This window comes from Patagioenas fasciata, chromosome 7, assembly GCF_037038585.1.
Source record: "Patagioenas fasciata isolate bPatFas1 chromosome 7, bPatFas1.hap1, whole genome shotgun sequence".
Lineage (NCBI taxonomy): Eukaryota > Metazoa > Chordata > Aves > Columbiformes > Columbidae > Patagioenas > Patagioenas fasciata.
In genome coordinates this window covers 34,182,616-34,195,697 of record NC_092526.1, presented here as the reverse complement: position 1 = coordinate 34,195,697, position 13,082 = coordinate 34,182,616, and the positions used below count along the sequence as shown (strand labels likewise).

Here is a 13,082-nt window from a genome sequence, read left to right as displayed (position 1 = left end):
GCCCTGTGATATCCTATTAACTCTTACAAAGACCCTGTATTTTCTGTCCTGTACAGAACCTAGAAAGGGTGACCTTCAAAAGGCAGACAAACCCCATGCAAATCATGCACCATTTTTAAGACCTCAGTCTATTAATATTACCATATAAATTCTGATCCGTGAAAGAGTTTCCTATGTGTGAGCTGTCAGGGCATTCGTCTCTCTTTTTACTTGTGCAATTCGGTGCAAATTGGAGGCATCAGCTTGAGGGGAGGAACTTGAGCTGGTCTGCAATGTGAGGAATACAACAACAATAAAGATTTTGTGAGGTCTCGAGCCGTCTCCAGCCTCAGGGGAAGAAGCTCTTGCTTCTTTGAGCTGAACTCCTATCCCTAGACTCAGTCCATCTGATTTCCATTAAAATATCCTCTGAGCAAAGGTGAAAACAATCAGACTTATTAAGCAATTTTAGCCCGGCCTCATCTTTCTGCTTCCCTTACTCACGGGGTGCCTTGTTCAGCTGGCAGCAATGGACGAGTGATGGCAGGGTGTTCTTTCCTTTTACAAAATGAACAAAGATGTTTGCTATGGTCTTATCTGCTCCTGCACCCACAAGAGGTGAAGGAGAAGTTGGCAGAAGTTTGACTGGAGACATAAGTGAATATAATCCACAAATTGGTTATATCTTAATGGGGTGGCATTCCCGAGCATGCACTGTGACTGTCTCTGGGGCTCTGCAGAACAAGTTGGATGATGTTTCGCAACACACATACAGTGAATTTTATTGTCATTACTTGCTGTGTTTCTACACAGCCATCAGACACTTAATACAATCAGAATTAATGTGAATTATTCAATAACAGCGGCACCTTATGGTATTTTGTCCTGAGCATTGGTGCTGTTTTTTGTTGCAATGAGCTTAGATCAAGCATAAAGAGAAAAATTATTACAAAGTTAGTATGATTTTGCAGCTGTGCCTCTCCAGGATGCTTTTCTGTCAGTTTTCTGTGCTGGTTAGTTCCCAGGGCTCGCTGCTCCATCCTCCGTTTGTGTCCTGTTTGGTGCTTACCCTCCGTACACTCTTAGCTGAAACAGAATGGGACTGGTTCCCACGTTTTCTCAGAAGAAAAATCTCATAAGAAAACATATGACATTTTTCTCATAGCTTTCATAGCGTAGCAGGTGGAAATGTGCAAGCAGGGTGGAAAAAAAGCCAGCTGGGTGGACCCAACTCTTGTCAAAGTGTCAAAAACTAGTTAATAGAAACTCCTACTGTTGCTCTTCTTGAGTAAACACTCCCAAGAGCTCTGCTGCTGATAGCAAACAAGTCACGCTCCAGAAGCACTTGTTAGTGGCAGCCTCTGGCAGGTTTCCCAACCTGAAGGCTGATGTGGGCTTTTCCCTTTGGGTTGAGAGTCATGGGAAGCGCTATACGTGCCTTGTGGAGACTTTCAAGTCTTTCCCCTCTTGCAAGTGAGGACTTGGGGGAGTCCCAACCCCTTGTACAACCCACCCCTGGGTTTGCTTTTCCAAGAGCTGAGTGACTGTGCAGTCTTTTTCTTGGAGCTGTGCCAGAGTCCTCCTTAGGATAGGGTTAAATCCATACCTCTCCTCCTTTTTCCCAAACCTATGCCAATGTTCTTGGGCTGCCATTGCTGTCGTAGTCACTATGTCATGGATGGCTGTGCAAAAGCTCTATGTGCAGAGTGCCACGGTCATATTTTCCCATTGTTAAGACCCTATTAAAGTAAACCTGTTAAAATAAACCATCCCTCTACAGCTATGCTGCTGCAGATGCTGCTCACCAGCGTTCACATGTGCTTGCCGCAGTGGAGTGTGTTTTGAAATGAATGAAAGAAATCAGAGTTGTGCAGTATCTTGGCCACAACCCCTCATTTCCTTCTATGCCAACAGTTTAGTGTCGTCAGAGGTGTATACGGGAAAACAAATGCTTTTGGTAAAATCACTGGCGATGGATGCCAACTTGTTGCTGTTAAAGCAGGCTTTGACTTCTGGTGCTGTGCCCCTGCAATGCTTCACCAGCAGTTCTTGCCATCCTCACAGAGGAAGCGAGGAATGTGAACACAACATCACTGTGCTGCAGTTTGATGAGCCAAAATAGTAAAAATCCATCATGCAGATGAGTTTTTACCCCTGAGGTTTCCCTTCCCACCCCCCACCCGTCTCCTGCCCCTTTCTGTGGGCTCTGAAACGCAGCACCTGCTTGCTTCAGCTGCTGTGATTAAAACTGGAAAAGAAAATTATTAGTGAGGCTTGCTTTCTTCTCCCCAAACAATACCCAAAATCTCCTGAAACTGACATGCTCTGTACAATTTGAATCGAAAACCTCCGCATTAATAAGCGCGCCTTTGGTCCCTAAGAAACGTCTTTTGTGTGGGGTTCTCCCTGAATTTTAATAAGCCTCGCTTTTTACAAAGCCCTCCCAGCCACCCCCCAAAAAAAAGAGAGAAACAGACACACGCACAAAGACAAACTTCATTAGGCTTTAATCTCCTTTCTGACAAATATGCTCCTGCCGATCTCTAAGCCCTTTCAGCCCAGCAATGCTTCTTTTTAAAAACCTTGTTGTTGTTTTGTTACCCACCAAAATAAAACTTGTCCCGGGAGGGGACCCTGGTGCAAAACGCCGGGTACCAACATTAAGTGCAGCAATGCTGAAATGGGTAACGCCACTTTTTTTCCTTCTTAAAGGTGTGAAGTTGTTAATGAGGTGTCCCACATGGTAGAAACCTAGCAAATGCTTTGATTAAAACCAGTCTGAGTGGCAGAGGCTGAATTATTTGTACTCGGTCCCTTTGAGGAATGGCAGTGGTGGTGGTTAGGGGGAGAGGAGAAAAAGATGAGAAATAACATGTGCTGGGCAGCGGGTTTGCTTAATTTGGCAATACAGTTTAAGCTAATGTCAAGAAAAGGGAGGGGGTTGTTAAATGGCATCAGTGCTTGATACTAGATAAATACATGCTGGCAGGAGGAATTGCTTTGAAATGCAGCATTTTTAGGGGGTGAAACTTTTATTGGAGGATCTTGGGTGGGAGTTATGGCAGCAGGACTGTGCAGGTCTCTGGCAGGACAGATGTTCTGTTGGGATGGAGGGGGATCAGGGTGTTAATCTCCACATCTGTACATCACCTTAAGTGGTATCTTTTTCCTTGTTGTGGAGTGAGATGTACAGCAAGGGCTCAGTTGTATGCAGGGCTGTGATGGGGCTGATATTAATTCCCTTGGGAAATGGCTCCGGATGGCACTTGGTGTCCCAGCTTTGAACTCAGATCCTCACAACTAGAGGTTTGACTTTTGCTGTTGTCTTCTGTTTCGGTTAGGTCCCCAAATCCTGTGTTTTCCCAAGCTCCAAAGACTTTTTCTGTAAGGTCCCATACCTATAGTCATGCCATGGAGCAAAGGAAGACTGAGGCTTTCCCTTGCTGTCTGCTTTGCGTTTGCTCACCTGCACAATATGAGCTTTTTAACTCTGATTTGTTCTCACACTGGTCAATGGAAATATGGGTCCATCACCTGCATACAGGAACTACAAAGAGGCGATGAGCACACTTGGACTACTGAGGAGCAGAACTGAGGCAAAAAAAAAAAGTGATTGAAGTAGCAAAATACCCAATTCAAACTATCAAGTACCACATTGCCAGAGGAGTTCACATTTTTGGCTGGCAGCCCACCAGAGCATTCCTGGCATAGCTCCTCTGGTCCTGGGTGTATTTAGTTGCTTTTTGGGTCCAGACATTTTTGGCTGGCTGTGGCGGGCTCCTCTGCTTGCAGGGTCCAAGGGGAGTGTGAAACCAGGTCGTGGGTGTCTGGGCATGTTTGTGGGAGGGAAGATGGCTTTAGAATCCTGAAGGTGGGTGCAGAGTCAGTACCCTGTCCTGAAGGAAATGCAGCGCTGGCACCCCAAAGCAGGCAGGGGACCATGTACCCTGTAGCAGCAGCCAGTGTGAGACCATCCATAGGGATGGAGCAGGATGAAGGAACTAGCAATGACCAGCGGTCTGATGGGAGCAGCCAGGAAAGAAGAGCAGCTCCTACTTTTCTCACCTTTGGCTGTCGAGACTCAAACACCCTTAGCAAGTTTCCAAGCCTTAGTGGAGCTGTGACGGGTGCTGGCAGCTGCCTGCACTTGTATCCATCTCACCTGCACATCAGTCTGACAAAAGCTTTTGTGGGGAGCAGCGAAGGGCACGTAGGCAAGCAGCAACTCCTCTGGCTGCTCTGTTGCTCCCGTGTGCACCTGGGTGTAGCTCTGGGGTTCCCCTGGCTCGATCCCCAGCAGCTCAGCTCTGTGTGGACAATGCAGCATGTAAAAGCTGTCAAGTCAGCCCTCTCTGGAGCCCAGCCATCAAAACAAGCAGCCCCCTGGCCAGGGAATGACAGGAAACATTGCAACTCCAGCCCCCCCAGCAGCGCTGGCGTCTGTGCTCCCCAGGGTTTGACAGAAAACGGTTTTCACGCCCTGCAAAAATGTTGTAATTGCAGACAGTCTGTCCAGCCTGTGAGGAATTCATGGTCTGAAATATACCTGCAAATAAGAGCAAAGGTGTGCAAAAGGGTGCACGGGCCCAGCAGCAGCATTGGTGCTGGGCTATGTGCTGGCATGGCTGTGAGGAGCCTGAGCGATGCCAGGAACAGGAACTGCCTGTCTGAGCAGCCGGGTAGCCCAGGTGGCAGCAGGATGGGTGCTTGGTGCCTTTGCCATGGAGGTTAAAGCACATCTGTAGCCCAACGGGGGCTTTAAATAGTGTGAAGAGCTGCATGGAGGCGGATGGTGGTCACTCTGACAGTGGTATTCTCCTGATCGGAGAGCTGAGGGGTGTGAAAACAACTGGCTTTTTGCAGTGCTTGGGAAAACAACGCTCATCGATTCACACACTGGAAAGAAACTGCTTGCATGAGAGGAGCAGGATGTCCAAGCGCCCTACCACCCAGCCAGTGCTCCTCTGCATTGCTGCTTTACACCCCCTCCAACCCTGATGGGAAGGTGCAGCAAGGCTCTATCTGACCCTCAGTGACTTTTAGCATTGATTTATTTACCTTAAAAAAGAAAGAAGAAAAAAAAAAAAAAAGAAATTAGAAACCCAGCTAGGGCTGTGAGATTCCCTTTTCCTTGGGGGATGGATTTGGAGCAGAAGCGTGAAGTCCTGCACCTCTTTGTGCCTCCTGGTCCATGTCCAGAGGATGCTCCTGGCTGTTCAGCAGGAGGGGAACACAGCTGCAGCTCTGTGAGAACTTCCCAGAGGAAACTTTTTGACTACTCATGCGGAGAAAAATTGGGAAAAAGTCTGATAATTTCAAGTACTTTTGAGTGGGAACTTTTTTTGGAGTGGAGTTTCGTTAGTGCAGTAAATAGTTGGTCACCTGAGAGATTTCGTGCACGTCATTTGTCTTCTGATTGAATACTCTGGCTTCGTTCCATCACTGTTAGTGTACACAGCCAGTTTTCCTTCCTGGGTCAAAAAGGAATAAAACCAGCCAGGCACCTTAATATTTCTGTGCCAGTTTAGAGGTGGGCTTCTGCACAAATGAAATAAATCATGGGATGCAGCGAGTGGGGAGGTCTTAAAAATTTTCACATTTGCTGTTAGCAGAGACTTCTTCAAAATGTGACAACCAGCTGCTGGCAAAAATCTAGTCTGAAATAACTTAATCAGTGTAAAGATTGAAGGGGCAAAAAAACCAAACAAACCAACCAAATAATCCAGTGATCTTTCGACTAACAGTCGGACATAAGACCCGCAGAAGGAATTTTGTGCTAGAAAGCTCATCTGATTATTTTACCCAGTGACATCATTTGGGCTCTCTCTGTAAAAGCTGAACGCTTGGCTATTCAGACTGTAATAACGCTGTTTTAGATGTGGAAGGTAGCAAAGACTTCCAGGGAAATAATAGTGAATATGTTTGTAAAATGACCCATTGCTTGCAAACACAAACTTCTCTTGAGTCATCTTTAAAAAGGGGATGAACCTCCTTCACTGCTCTGCAAACCGATAGCATGTTCTCCTTCAGGCCATACATGGCAATAGCAAATCTGTAAAATGTGAATTAAACATCAGAGATATTTTGGGAGAAAAATCCTAGCACCAAACATCTGTTCCTGAGTTTCCTGTGGCCAGAGGGATAGGTCAGGCTTAGCTGGAGTCAAAGTGCCTTTTGCATCCTGCTTCTCTGTGCAGCTCTGCACAAGCTCAGCTTTGAGAGGGTGGATACTCTGCGCTTTTCAAATTAAACACATGCAGGAGCTCTGCGGGATCCACGTACAGGGTGTGAGCTAAAGCAAATGACAGGTTCTGGACCAGATCTTAAAAAATTAATAAATACGTTTCAGCCACAATGGCTGCATTTATATTTCAGGTGAAGACGATGTGCAGAAACGGCACATTACTGTGCACAACCGTTGCTATCAGGAGAAAATAACTACCTGTCCTTAACCAGCTACCAGGCTCAGTTTTAATGGAGCCTCTGTGGGAAGGTCAAAGACTCCTCGCTTGAGAGATTATTACAAAATAAATCAGAGCAGCTCCAAGCAAAGCAGCTTTTTCCTATTAACAAGGGCACAGCAGAGAGATCGGGTATCAGGCGCTCGATCTGGTCTCGCCTGTGAGGGAGGGTGAAAGCAGAGCTCACTAAAACATGTGTCTGCTCTGGAAAACTGTAATGGACACAGAGTTCAGAAGAAAAAAACTTGCTTTTTCAGCTAGATTGAAGGGAGTGATTTACTGGTAAATGGGCATTGGATGTAAACTTCTCTCCCATCCAACCTGTCTATATAGCAACCGTTCACTTGCTCCTGTTTGGCTAAATTTTTACAAGAATATATTACAGCCTGGGCTCTGTTCGCAAGTCCTTCACTGGAGGGCTGATCAGCATCACTTTCTCCTCAAGAAGTTCAGGGCAAAGAGCAACAACAATTCCTCAGTCCCTGGAGAAGCCAGGGTTGGTTCCAACCCTGTGGCATCGCAGGTGTTGGGAGCCCCTTTTTGAGGGGGGAGCGAGGACAGGCTGGTGGATCCTAGACAGAGCACCATCCTCAAGTGGATAGATGCCTTTGTCTTGGGGTGAATTATCCACTTTAAGGGTCACTTAGGCTGTGATTCAGGAAAGAGTGATTTGCCCCATCTCTGCCTGGCTGATTGCTGGCAATAAAACTTCTGCCATGAGGATACACTGCACTTTAGACAGGACTGAGATGGTCTGGTTGGAGCTACAAAACTGGTTGCTGCTGCTGAGAGGTGCTGTTTTCCCTGGGAAAAATGGGGTTATGCCATGGTCCTTGGGAAACACAACCTAAATTGGAAGAGGAATAAACTGGAAAAATGATGAAAGCAAGGGAATGGAGTGAAGGGTAAACAGAGCAAGAATCATGTGTAATGTTTCCCTGAATCTGGGTCTGAGAGACATCTAAATATAACAAATATTGAAAACTTTAATCCTGTCCAGTATAAACAACAACAAAGTATTTTGTTTTCTCTTTTCCTGCCTGGCAGAGAAATAGGAAAAAATTCCTTTTGGATCCCACAGGCAAATTGAGGACAGGATGAAACCCTGCCCCGCATGGTGGCATCGACCTCCTTAACCTTCCAGGGTGCTCAGAATGGAGACTGGACACAGCCTCATTAAGCCTGGCTTCCCAGTTAGCACTGGTGCAGCTGGGAATACCACAGCATCTGCAGAGCTGCTCTTGCCAGCACAGCCTTGAAGGAGCACAGAACCGAACCCACCCTAGATCTTTAGCAGACCCTTCTATGGCTGCAGCTCAAGCCAGAGTTTTCCCCTTACCCCAAAGGAACACGGGCCTGAGGAAACTTGCAGCAGTAACATCTGGCTGCTCTGGACAGCTGTAAGATTTTTAACTGTGTGTGGTTGTCCATGAGAACTGAAAGACACTACCCCAAAATATGTCAACTCAGGGTTACAATAATGGTGGAGTTTTTTGAGGAAGACAGTGGAAGTACAGCAAGGACAAGGAAGGGCAGCTGAAACTGCAGAAGGGACAGAGCCCTTCCAGGAGGGGCTGAAATGCTGGGGCTGCTCAGGCTGGAGGGGATGATGGAGGTTTGCAAAATTGTGGTGGCAGTGGGAAAAGCGAATGGGGCAACATTGCTTCCTCGGTGGATTCAGGTGGGAGCTGGGGCTGCCAGAGGCATCCGAGGGGAAGGGCAGCGGAGAGAAACAGAGCTCACAGACCACCCAAACCAGCTTCTATTGCTGTGGGAGACCGAGCACTGGACCAGGTGAGCCTTGTGCTGGCGAGGACCAGTAAGGTATTTCACATGTTGTTAAGTCCTCAAGCCTGACGTGGCATATTTATTTTTGAATGCTGAAGTGTAGAGGTCTTAGTGTTTATTTTCCAAACTTTGCTGGTTCTTCATATTTCTTTATGTTTTAAAAACCCACCATAAAGTCCTGCAAGGTATTCATAGTATCATTCTGTGGCCAGTTAATCTCCCAGTGTCATATATTGGGGAAACTTCATCCTTCATCCCCTTCCTCATCCTATGACCCCTGAGGCATTGAGCTGTTTAGTGCCAAACTCTCTGCTTTGGAGCTGGGCTCTGTGACCCCAATCAATAATCAGGTGTATGTCCTCCTCATGCAATCCACGTCTTTGGGTGCCAATGTGCAACACATTGCACATCTGCAGAGGGCAGATCCCCAGGGCCAAGCCTGGTTAACTCATGGTAAATGCAGAGGACATGGGCTGCTTTGCAGGGAGGAATTCAACCTGCAGCTAACCCACAGTAAACCTTAAACTCCTCGTGTTGTGTGGATAATAAAACCTTCCTTGATAGAAGTAGTACTTAAAAATGCTTGCAAAGACTAAGAGCTAATGTGATACAGAAGAAATGCGGGAGTGGAGGAGGAGCTCCTTAGCTGGTAAAAACGAGGGTGGTATAATAAGAGTTTAGACTCAAAATCTTTTTCTCCTCTCAGCTCAAAAGCTTTGGCTTTTGCAATAGCCTTCCTCCTCCAAGGCCAAGGGTACGTCAAAGAAGGAGCCGACAGCAGAAGCCTGTGACCTGCTATGGACTCAACTGGGTAAAGAGATCCCTCAAACATGAATGCAGGAATTCAGGAGTCTTCTTGTGTCATCTATTTCTGATGTCCCTGAGCTGATGGTGGGAATGCTACCTTGATATTTCCGGTATATCTGGAGTGGGGAGGAAGAGAACATTTAGGGACAGATGAGCTGCTGCTGTAAAATACAGAACACTGTGAATGAGTGTTTGCAATAGTGCAGATGTTGGCATGTCGATAATGTTAGAAGAAATCTATAATGCATTTAAACTCCTCATTGCAGTAGGATGAATTCAGGCTTAGAATAAACTACCAGGTAGAGATCAACAGACAAATGTAGGCTACTCTTTGATGCACAGTTAGGCTGCAGATTTGTCCTGTGCTGGGCTGCAATTTAGCAGGTTGGTCGCTTAGAATAGATTTGGCTCCTTGGTAGGAGAGAAATTCCTGCTTGCAGGCAAAAGCTAACAGCAAGCTCCTAGGCATCAGAAAGAAAACTTCCTGGAAGAGTGGAGTAATTTGGTTTGTACTCCAAAAGCACGTCCCCTTAGGTCTGGGTCTGAAGGAGCTGCTACTGGTGATGGTGAGAGGCAGGGGGTTTGCAGTAGTACAGTTTGAGAGGGACAAAAGAGTGGCAGGTGGGTGGCAAAATGGGAGTTCTTCCAAATATGTGGCCAAGACACTAAGGATAAACAGTGTTAACAAAGCAGTGAATAAACAAAGGATGTCAATATGACCTGATTTCTATCAGTATTCACCAGTATTGGGTCAGTTCCCTGCCATTTGGCCATAGTTTCCTGTTTATACACTGCTTGCAGAAGAGATAGTCACAACAAAAATTGTAGCAATTGGTGCCAGTGATTTATCTTATTTCTAGGGCTAAAATCAGTCCCCATTTCTGCAAACATGATGGAGTGGTGGAGCTCTTACCACCTGCTGTGATGGATGACGCCCATCAGTTCTGTTTCCCAGGTCCCGTCATCTAGTCACATCTTGTTAGGATCTGAAATTGTTCAGTTAATCTAAACAAAGGAAAAGTCTCATATGCTTACAAAAACAAACAAACAAACAAACAAGCAAACAAAAAACCCAATAAATTGATTTACTGTAATTTTTGTAGCTTCTTGTTTGACATCCGATGACAGGGGCATCTCTGGAGTCAATCTTAGGAACATATGTACAAAGCTCTTTAAGGGGAAATTTTGCCTTATCATCTGCAATAATTTATACTCCCAAGGCTGCTTATCTTGTGTTGACTGGTGGGACCCCTGTGTGCAAGCTGAGCTTCTGTAATTAACCTTCTTCCAGAAGATGGATACTTTCAGTACCTCCTTTGGTGTTCTTGATGGGAGAAACCTAGACCAATCAGTCATCGCTCCCCTCTCTCAGCACGGCACGAGGGAACCTGCAGAGATCTTCGAATTTCCCTGCCAAAAATAGGTGAAAGCCTCACGTAGTTTCGGCAGAGGAGACTTGAAAGAAAGAAAGAAGAGAGTCTTTGTGGGATTACGGTGACTCTCAGAAACACCCAGCCTCAGTCCATGCTACCCCTTCCAAGGTTGGTAGGACCTGTGGGGATGACCTTGAAGGGGTGATGTTGATTTTAAGGCATTATCCCACAAAAAACATCTGCTCTGGGTCTCATAGTTGCTCTGTATTTACTAACCCTCAGAGGAGTCCTCATTGCATGAATCTGTCCAGACCTCACAGCACGACCACCATGCGTTCGAAGTGTTTAGTGCTGAGGGACTTAATGGGACATGAGGAGTGGGAGGATCCCCAGACCCCTCCCGGCTCTGTGGCTGGTCCATCTCCTCCATCTGCTGTTGTGCAACCCCTCCCGGTCATATCTTCCCTCGGCAGGAGAGGGTTACGTGCTTATGGCTTCTCTTTTTGCCTTTTTCTGTCTGAAAACTGAATGACATAGGTGGTAAACCAAAGATGTTACAGAACAGGAATGAGCACAAAACTTGGTTTAAAAAAATAAGAACAGATGGTCATATGGGTCCCTTTCTTGAAAATGCCACAAAGTTTGGCAGTACTTTTCATTGAAACAGTGAGGAGCAAAATAAGGAGAGCTTAATCTATTTTACTTTTAAAAAGTGAGTAATTTGGTGAGATCTGCAGTATATTTTTCAACATAGCCTACATTTTGTTTACCTTTGTGTCAATCTAGTGAGGATTTTTACTCTATTTTAGTGGCTTATAAAGAATTTCCTGTTTGTTTATATTTCAGGGAACTTGATGAGTATTTCCATATGAAGAAGAAGGTCTGAAACAGAAGGTTTATCTCAGGAAGGAGAAAATTTTCCAGGGTGCCCTGAGATGATTCTATGCACTCAACCACAGAGACGTTGGCTTACGGAAGCGCTGGTGGCCAGATATGGAGACAAGCCAGGTGATACTCTTTCTGCTGGAGCATCCGCGCTGCTGCTCATCCGAACACAAAAAGTCAAACCTTATCCCTGCCAAGTGGCTTTAACACGGTATCATTAATCCATACCGCAAACAATTAGCATTGTGTTATTGCGAGGCGTAGCTTTGACAGGGCCATTTATGAAAGTCTAAATCTGGAGAGAAGAAAGCAGCAGAGCTGTCAAGCCACCCCAGTTCCTGTTTGTTCCACAACAAAAGCCAAGGTTATGGCTTGAACAATGGATTAGCTAATGTATTACAAGCACGGAAAGCCCTGCAAAAATGAGGGAAGAAGAGGTTTCCCTCCCGTCTTAAGAACTTCTGACGTGGGGCTGCTGGGCAAGGCAAAAGGCAGGCAGAATTCACCTTCACCAAGGAAGGCTTTAAAAAATTGAGGACAGCTTGTAGGAAGGTTTGAGAAAAAAAGACCCAGAGGGATGCTCGTCCTCGGCTGCTTTGAGAGTCACCAGTCCATGCAGTCAGTAGGTCAAACCAAGTTCAGCTGTTAATGCCTGAACTCTCCCCAAAGTGACTCCTTGTTCTTGCTTATGCCTCGGCTTATGATAATCATTTCAGTTTGGTTTTGTACAACATAATTACTTTGCTCTGCGGAAACAATGCCTGAAACCACTGCAAAAGGGCTGGAGTTAAACGAGTTTCTGGAGTGAGGGTTTCTGAATCATCATGACAACCCCTGAATCCTAAGAGATGCACTTACTTTTTGGGGCTCCTTCTGCTTTTTGCCTCAAGTAAGGATAATTCTCAAATCTGTTCCTGCTCCTGGCCTCTCAATCAGCATCTCTGCTGTATTTCACCTCACTGAGAGCAGATGCAATGGTGGGGGCAAATCTAAAAGCCAGAGCACAGCTCTGAGTTAAGCTTGGGCTCAGTATCCTTGCGGCCCTAAGGCTGAAGTTCAAAGGTCTGTCTCTTTGTTTGGTGTATGCTGTGTTAAATTGTCAAGTTTTATCTATTTCTGCTACCCCAGCAGCTGCAGTGTGTGTAAAATACTCCCAGCTCAGCCAGCCTTGGGCTGGAAAAGCAACAAAACTGGAGGCCCGCAGCCTTTTTCATGTAAATGTTTGTTCAGGATGTAATTGTCTCACCAACCCAACTGAAGGCACTTAAATTGGTTTAAAGGTTTGCAGTTACATGCCTTTGACAGTTCTAGCCATGCCCAGCTTGTTCTGGCATTCGTGGGCTCATCAGATGAATTTTTGCTGTCGAATGCAGCTTTTTTGGTTTTATTGCTTAACATCAGTTAATAGAAATTTAAGATTAAGTAATTTCCTTTTTATTTTGTTACTCAGTCTCTGCTGATCAATGTGAGATGAGATCACCTGAATTTTATTTGGGGGGGATCAAAAGAAAAACTGGCAACATCTACCCAGGGCTTTATTTTCCACTTCTTTGAACAGGGTGGGATTTCTGCAGAACAATTAACATTCATTTGCTAAGTGTTTTTGCAAGTGTGTTTACAAGAAATGCAAATACCCCAGGACTATGGTGGCTTATTTTCTACCCTTCACATAAGTTTAGCCCCTAATCCTGCAGGTTTTATGTACATGTTCAAGGCTCAGCTCATGCTAAGGCAATTGAAAGATTGCATGCCTGAAGCTGAACATATCTCCAAACCTCTCTAAGATGGA

General features: G+C 45.7%; 1 long non-coding RNA gene across 1 annotated transcript in view; it reads left to right on the top strand.

Annotated features, from left to right (window-relative positions):
* Window positions 1-13,082, top strand: part of LOC139828372 (uncharacterized) — a 39,091-nt gene that overhangs the window by 9,103 nt on the left and 16,906 nt on the right. Inside the window, exon 5 of the long non-coding RNA XR_011739889.1 lies at window positions 11,255-11,416. This is a non-coding gene — a long non-coding RNA (uncharacterized lncRNA). The remainder of the gene's footprint in view (window positions 1-11,254; window positions 11,417-13,082) is intronic.